The sequence below is a fragment of the Oryctolagus cuniculus genome, chromosome 11 (genome assembly GCF_051225735.1).
Source record: "Oryctolagus cuniculus isolate XC-2025 breed Fujian yellow rabbit chromosome 11, ASM5122573v1, whole genome shotgun sequence".
NCBI classification, from domain to species: Eukaryota; Metazoa; Chordata; class Mammalia; order Lagomorpha; family Leporidae; genus Oryctolagus; species Oryctolagus cuniculus.
Genome location: NC_142877.1, coordinates 94,706,835 through 94,715,673, shown reverse-complemented (window position 1 = coordinate 94,715,673; position 8,839 = coordinate 94,706,835).

Below are 8,839 nucleotides of genomic sequence, written 5' to 3'. Positions count from 1 at the left end.
TTCTTCTGGGTCGGTCTCCATGTGGGTGCAGGGGCCCAAGTACTTGGGCCATCTTTGGCTGCTTTCCCAGGAGCATTAGCTGGGAGCTGGATCAGAAGTGGAGCAGCCAGGATTCGGACCAGCACCCACATGGGATGCCAGCCTACAGAAGGAGGCTTAACCTTCTACTCCACAGTGCTGGCCCCTAGTTGATTCTTCTTAATGAGTTGTACATCCTTGGTAATATTTACCTTCATGTCACTTACTGATTTTCTCATTTCTTTAATCTGTCTTTCTGTATTCTCTTGCATCTCAGTTTACAGTCATTATTTTGCATTCTGTATCTGTCATTTCATCTATTTCCTTCAGGTCAGGATCTAATTCTTGAGAAGTATTGGATTCTTTTAGAGGCATCGTTCTACCTTGTTTCTTCATATCTCCTGTGTCCCTACATTGGCATCTGCTTATATGGTGTATTTATCCCTTATTCTTTATGGAGTTGGTTTTATTGGAAAAGAGTTTCTGGTCTAGCTGCAATGCAGGATATCACTTGGCTTTTTGCTTTGCTTTGGTTTTAGGTGATCCCAGGTGTGTAGTCTCTTGGTGATTTCTTTTGCCTTAATCTATGTCAGCTGTGTCTATAATTGACACAGTGGACTAGTCTGTTGAGATTAGTAGGGATAGAAATGTGGTTTTGAAATAAATGAGGGTGTTCTTGGGTGTGTATCTTTGGTGCACAGGGAGCTCAGTGTCAGTGTCCTTGGTGAATGTGATAGCCAGGGCCTTGTTCTTGGTAGCTGACACCTTCTCCTACTGGCAAGCCTGAGTGTTGCAGGGGCTTTGTGGCATCAATTTCTGTGGCTCTAGGACTATGTGATATGCATGGACCCTTCCTCAGTTCCTGCTAGGAGAGTCCAGTGGTGCTGTGGCTTATAATACAAGCAGCCCTAGTCCTAGGACTAGAGGATGTGGACTGTGGACAGGATCCTGTTCTAGTCTCTCTCTCTCTTTTTTTTTTTTTTTTTTTTGGACAGGCAGAGTGGACAGTGAGAGAGAGAGACAGAGAAAGAGAGAAAGGTCTTCCTTTGCCATTGGTGCACCCTCCAATGGCCGCCGTGTCCAGTGCACTGCGGCCGGCGCACCACGCTGATCCGAAGCCAGGAGCCAGGTACTTCTCCTGGTCTCCCATGGGGTGCAGGGCCCAAGCACTTGGTCCATCCCCCACTGCTTTCCCGGGCCTCAGCAGAGAGCTGGCCTGGAAGAGGAGCAACCGGAACAGAACCGGCGCCCCAACCGGCACTAGAACCTGGTGTGCCGGCACCGCAAGGCAGAGGATTAGCCTAGTGAGCTGCGGCGTCGGCCCTGTTCTAGTCTTACAGAGTGAATACAAGGTATACAGGAGATTTTACTCTGGAGGGTAGAGTCAAGAGAGGTGAGATGCAGGTAGGTTCTTCCCTATGTCCGTTGAGTACATCTCAGTGGCACTGAGAAATTTAGACCAAATTGTTACAGTCCTCGTGTTGCAGCATGTACACATACAGTGGGGTTATTACCCATATTTTCCAAGGTGGGAACAGGTATTTAGATATTTTTATGGGCTGCTTCTGTTGTTAGCCCCCAGAGCTAAAATGAATCCCCCTTGCTCACACAGAGTATGTGAGTGTAGCTTTGGGGTTAATGCTCCCAAATTCCCGGAGTTGTAGGATGCAAGGGATCTGTTCTTTGTCCCATACATTGCCCTGGCTCAGACTATGATGCTGGCAGGAGAACAGAGGCACACCGCGTGACTTTTGGATGCGGAGTATTGTTTCCTGTGGGCATGGGGGAAGGGAAGGAAGCAAGGCAGCTTCCCTGCTCCAAACTCAGCAGTTGCTCAGACCCCAGTCAGCTCTGCAGGCTGAAATAAAATTCAGTGGGTGGCTGTGGAATTCCCTCTCAGCTCAAACTGTGAGCAGAAAGGCACGTGCCAATTTCTTCCTGCCTTAACGTGGTAAGATGGCGGCTCACAACAGGCCGTTGTCCACACTGAGCACTGGCTGCAGTGGTGTCTGTCTTCTCTCCTTCTGTTGTCACTGAGTCCTTGTGGTTGTTTTTCACTTCCTCATCAAAAACTTCCATCAGTCAGACCCCTGGAAACATAGCCCTTCCTTTGTTCTTTGCATATCCTAGAGCAACTTAAGTTGGTGTGGCTAACCCTATTCAGCCATCTTGGATCTCCCCTGGCCACATTTCTTTAATCTGTTTCCCAGATATTGTCTCATTTTCTTCTTTAAGTTAACTAAAATACTGTTCTAAATGCTAAGACGTAAAAAAATAAACTATGTGTATTACTGTTTTATCTTTTTAAAAATGAAAAATAATAGATTTTAAAATTATTTATTTCTTTGAAAGTTATAGAGAAAGGAGAGAGAGAGAGAGAGAATCTTTCATCCACTGGTTCACTCCCTAGTTGGCTGCAATGGCCAGGGCTGGACCAGGCTGAAGCCAATAGCCAGCAGCTTATTTCCATCTCTCACTTGGGTGGCAGGGGACCAAGCCTTTGGGCCATCCACCTCTGCTTTTCCCAGGTCACTAGCAGGGAGCTGGATTGGTAGTGGAGTAGGTGTGACCAGAACTGGTGCCCGTATGAAATGCCAGTGTTGTTGGTGCAGCTTTACCCATTTTGTCACAATGTCAACCCTGAAAATAATTATTTCAAATGATAAAATAGTTAGCTGCTGTTAAGGAAATAATGCTGAAGTCAGTTAGTGAATGAAAAAGTATGGAATCTAAGTTTTGCTACACTGTATTTTATCAACATATTACTTTTAAGCTGTTATAGCTCTGTCATTAAAGCAAAGATTCCAGTTTCTAGAAGGCAATATTTTTCATATTCTAGTAATCCACAGAATTGCTTCCTGAGCAAAATGAGGGGTATCATATTCAGGTTTGTTCTAGGCTTTTCTATTCCCATGGTGGCCCCCTGGTGGTCAGATGAATTTTGCAAGCTGTCCCTGGCTGTGTGTAAAACTGTGTATATGTGTGTGTATATGTACATGTGTGTGTGTATGTTTTCACAGGGAGTAAGGAGGAAGGGAGAGACTTTGAGAAGGTACAGGAATGAATGCTAATATACATATATGTATATTTCTTTCCCCATAGATAAAAACAGTCCTACCCCCCTCCCCCCCAGTGTTAGATTAGCCGTGGTCCCCGCTGTAGTAATGCCAGGGATTTTGATTAAATGCAGCCTGTATAGAAACCAGAAGACCTGGACTGAGTCCTCAATGAGTCAGTTCTCTAGGTCAATTTATGCTTTAGTTTCCTATTTGGTAAAATAAGAAATCATAATAAGTGAACTCTGTTTCTTTATAATCCTCCTGTTAGAGTTCTATAAAATAGAAACTCTTCCATCAGCTGTTCTCAGAAGGCAGATCGCACTTAGACATTCCAGTTACAGGATGCTGAATCTGAAATTCCTGGAGAGAAATGAGCCAATCCTGTTATCTTTTGAGGAAATATTCATAGCCCTATTCCTCAAATTTAAGTTTATAAATATTTACTCCTTCAAAAAAATTCATGGGGCGGGCGCCATGGCTCACTAGGCTAATCCTCCGCCTTGCGGTGCCGCCGGCACCCCGGGTTCTAGTCCTGGTTGGGGCGCCGGAGTCTGTCCCGGTTGCCCCTCTTCCAGGCCAGCACTCTGCTGTGGCCCGGGAGTGCAGTGGAGGATGGCCCAAGTGCTTGGGCCCTGCACCCCATGGGAGACCAGGAGGAACACCTGGCTCCTGGCTTCGGATCAGCACGATGCGCCGGCCGCAGCGCGCCGGCCGCAGCGGCCATTGGAGGGTGAACCAACGGCAAAAGGAAGACCTTTCTCTCTGTCTCTCTCTCACACTATCCATTCTGCCTGTCAAAACACACACACACACACACACAAATTCATAGACAGCCTATAATAGACAATCAACACCGAGGCCGTTGCTGTGGCGTAGTGGGTAAGGCCTCCGCCCGCAGTGCCAGCATCCCATATGGGCACAGGTTTGAGTCCTGGCTGCTCCACTTCCAATCCAGCTCTCTGCTATGGCCTGGGAAAGCAGTAGTAGAAGATGGCCCAAGTCCTTGGGTCCCTGCACCCACATGGGAGACCTGGAAGAATCCCCTGACTCCTGACTTCAGATCAGTGCAGCTCTGGCTGTTGCAGCCAGCTGGGGAGTGAACCAGCAGATGGAAGAATCTCTTTCTCTCTCTCTCTCTCTCTCTCTGTCTCTCTGCCTCTCTTCCTCTCTCTGTGTAACTCTTATTTTCAAATAAATAAATAAGTCTTTAAAACAAATAGACAACCTACTCCATTAGATATTGAAATGGAGATTAGGAGAGGAGATAAGAACAGAAAAAAGCATATATAAAATACCCTAACAAACTATAACTTATAGATGACAAGATAAAAATGACCCTCTTTAAAAATGCACTTGAATTTGATGAAATGAATGCTTTGTGTAGTATTTATTTGGACCATAGCCAGAAATGTAAGTTTTATGCTGCCTCAGGATAATCTATATGTTAAAAAAATCTATTACATGCACACATATACGCACAATCTTTTGCAACCTGTGTCCTTTACCTATTGTGAATATCAATTAACACTAATAGTCTTATTGAATGTTAGCTCTTTAATAAGTTACCTCATTTAATCATTTTAATAATACTATGTAGAGGCCGGTGCAGCGGCTCACTAGGCTAATCCTCCACCTGCGGTGCTGGCACCCCGGGTTCTAGTCCTGGTTGGGGCGCCAGTTCTCTCCCGGTTGCTCCTCTTCCAGTCCAGCTCTCTGCTGTGGCCCGGGAAGGCAGTGGAGGATGGTCCAAGTCCTTGGGCCCTGCACCTGCATGGGGAGACCAGGAGGAAGCACCTGGCTCCTGGCTTCGGATCGGTGCGGCGCGCCGGCTGTGGCGGCCATTTGGGGGGTGAACCAACGGAAGGAAGACCTTTCTCTCTCTCTCTCTCTCTCTCTCTCACTGTCCACTCTGCCTGTCAAAAAAAGAAAAAGAAAAAGAAAGAAAGAAAGAAAGAAAGAAAGAAAGAAAGAAAGAAAGAAAGAAAGAAGGAAGGAAAGAAGGAAAGAAGGAAAGAAGGAAAGAAGGAAAGAAGGAAAGAAGGAAAGAAGGAAAGAAAGAAGAAAGAAAGAAAGAAAGAAAGAAAGAAAGAAAGAAAGAAAGAAAGAAAGAAAGAAAGAAAAGGAAAGGAAAGGAAAGGAAAAAAGAAAAGAAACGGACACCAGAGAAGTTGAGTGAGGTGCCCAGGGTCACACAGCAAGGTTGCTGAGGCAGCTGGGCTTGGGACCCCGGATTAAAAAAAATAATACTATGGAGAAATATTATTTCCTTTATTTTATAGGTGCTTTCATCTGAATAAATGAATGCACTAAAATCTCAAGTAATTTGCTAAAAGGAAAACAGCCAGGCAGAGTAGAAACAGAGTTGCCTCCTGAGTTTGAGATCTTAACCATTAGCTATATGGTCTTGTGTTTGGAACATTTCCAGGTTGGATCATGTCAAAAATATTCTAGGTGGTAGTGCCGATGAGAGAAGATGGCACTTTCACTTTCTTTACTCCAAAGGCACTAAAATAGCAAAGCACTACAATTATTCCTTTTTCTTTTTTTAGAGGAAAGGTTTATTGTCGGGTGGGGGAAGCCCGACAGGCCCCGGGATGGGGGGTGAGGCGAGGGCAAGAGAGTGAGAGAGAGGAGGAGAGTGTAAGAGAGAGAGAGATCAAGAGAGCTACAATTATTTCTATTGCTTCAAAAGTTTTTTCAAGAAAATATTCAATGTAAAGTTTACTAGAAATCTAGCAATGGATACTTAATGATCATTAATTTTTACTGGGGTGAAAAACATATACTATGAAATATATTTCCTCAACCCATTTTTCACCATCTGGTACATTGTTAACTATATGGAGCTACTTCAAAAATTTGTGGAAAATGGCATTAAATGATAAATTTTACTCAAAAAAATTTAAAAATCATATATGGGCAACCTTTTAAAAGTTCACGGAAAATGTGTATTATGGAAAGTTTACACATGCATTTCAATTTTTTAACATTAAAGTAAATCTTTCTTTTAATTTCATTTTTCCACAATTTTTGGAATCACCTACTAGGTACAACACTATCTAGTAGACTGCCAGAACTCCTTCACCTTGCATGACTGACACTCTATACCTGCCGGAGAGCAACTTCTCATCGCCACCTTCCTCCAGCCCCTAGCATGCGTCAATCCACTTTTGGTTTCTATGAGCTGACCACTTTGAATACCTCATGTAAGTGGAATCAAGTGGTATTTATCCTTCTGTGTGTTGCTTATTTCACTTAGCATGATATTCTCAAGGTTTTCCATGCAGTCTCACAATGTAGAATTTCCCTCTTTTTTAGACTAGTATTCCATTGTAAGTATATTACAGACCAGATTTTTTACTCTATTTACCTACCCATAAACATTTAGGCTGTTTTCACTCTTGACTGTTGTTAAGAATGCTGAAAAGAACATTGTGTGTAGGAGTGTGCAAATATCTGTTTGAGATCTTGTTTTCAGTTCTTCTTGATAAAACCCAGATGTGGAATTGCTGGATCACATGGTAGTTCTATTTTTAATTTTAATTTACATAGCAGCTGCATCAATTTACAGTTTTTCCAGAAAGGATAAAAAAGGGTTCCAATTCTTTCACATCCCTAATTACATTTATTATATTTTTTTAAAACTATGGCCATCCTAACAGGAGTGAGGTTGTATCTCATTGTGATTTTGATTTTGATTTCCTTGATGATTAGTGATATTAGCATCTTTGTATACTTATGTATTTCTATGCTTGTTTGGAAAACTGTCTATATTAATGATTACTTACTTGCCTTTTGCAGCAATGTTCACTCCTCTTCCATGAATATAAATTAATTTCATTTAATTCCTTGCAATTATCATGCAGTGAACGTATACTGTAGAAGATACACTGGGCTTACACATCTCCCCTTCTTAAAAAAAAAAAAAAAAACAGTTTCTATCACAAAAAAGGATGAAAGGAATATATACTCAAATTCTATTATTAGTAAAATCTGGGAAAGGAGCCAGTATTTTTTTTTTTTTTTTTGACAGGCAGAGTGGACAGTGAGAGAGAGACAGAGAGAAAGGTCTTCCTTTTGCCATTGGTTCACCCTCCAATGGCCGCTGCGGCCGGCGCGCTGTGGCCGGTGCACCGCGCTGATCCGATGGCAGGAGCCAGGAGCCAGGTGCTTTTCCTGGTCTCCCATGGGGTGCAGGGCCCAAGCACCTGGGCCATCCTCCACTGCCTTCCCAGGCCACAGCAGAGGGCTGGCCCGGAAGAGGGGCAACCGGGGCAGAATCCGGCACCCCGACTGGGACTAGAACCCGGTGTGCCGGCACCGCTAGGCGGAGGATTAGTCTAGTGAGCTGCGGCGCCGGCCAGAGCCAGTATTTATTAAGCACCACCCTTGGACAGTCTCCTACCAATCTGATTGGATGAGAATCATCACATTTGATATTTGAAACTCCTAAAAGTTGTTGTATGTAAAGTCAGCAGCAAGCAGATAGATAGCATTTGAACTGCATTCAAAAATCTATATTATTTTTTCTATTATCACACTTTACATTCCCTTTGGGAATTGAGAAAATTTCAGAGAAATTTGACTTTGGAACTGGAACTGGAAGGATGCAGCAGTGTAAGAGTTAGAAAGGAAATGATCTCTCACTGACTTTTTTTGCTGTCTTCAGATCTGCCTTAGAATGAGGTGATCAGTGTCATGATAACCCAGGACCTAGTGAGAAAGTGGGATCTCTGAAGAACGAGTTGAAAGTCCCACTCATTCTAGGGGCACTGCTTGACTCAGGAGAAACTCCACACTGTATAGAGATGCAAGTGTCTAGTTAGTTAGTTAGGTATGACTCCTCCTCTGATTGTTTTGACCTATCCCCTTTTCCTAGGGGCCTCAGACTCTCACTTCCACCCACAACACTAAAATGAGCATCTTATAATTACTGAATGTGTTTTCTCATTGTCTGTCTCCTGAGCTTCAGCTGATTCCTGATTGTCAAAAGCAAATGATAATGTGTTGATTCTGAGGGCAATTCTTGGGGCATCACAGTTACTAGGCAAATCATAATTATGAATCCTTGGGGCTGGCATTGTGGCACAGTGTATTAGGCATATACCTGCAATGCGGACTGCCCATCCACTTTTGATCCAGAACCCTATTAATTAGCCTGGGAAAGTAGCAGAAGATGGTCCTGGGCCCCTGCCACCCACATGGGTTAAGTGGATGAAGCTCCAGGCTTCTGACTGGTCCAGCTTCTAGCTGCTCCAGTCCTGGCCATTGTGGCCATCTAGGGAACGAGAGTGACCCAGTGGATGGAAGACCTCTCTCTCTCTCTCTCTCTCTCTCTCTCTGTGTGTGTGTGTGTGTCTTTCTTTAACTCTGCCTTTTTTTAAGATTTTATTTATTTGACAGGTAGAGTTACAGACAGTGAGAGAGAGAGAGCAAGGTCTTTCCTCCACTGGTTCACTCCCCAAATGGCCACAACGGCCAGAACTACACCAATCTGAAGTCAGGAGCCAGGTGCTTCTTCCTGGTCTCCCACGTGGTTATAGGGGCCCAAGCACTTGGACCATAATCCACCACTTTCCCAGGCCACAGCAGAGAGCTGGACTGGAAGAGGAGCAACCAGGACTAGAACTGGTGCCCACATGGGATGCCAGTGCCGCAGGCAGAGGATTAACCTAGTATGCCGTGGTGCTGGCCCCAACTCCGCCTTTTAAATAAATAAATAAGTAGTTTAAAAAGAAATTATTGTTCAGAGTAAATATCAT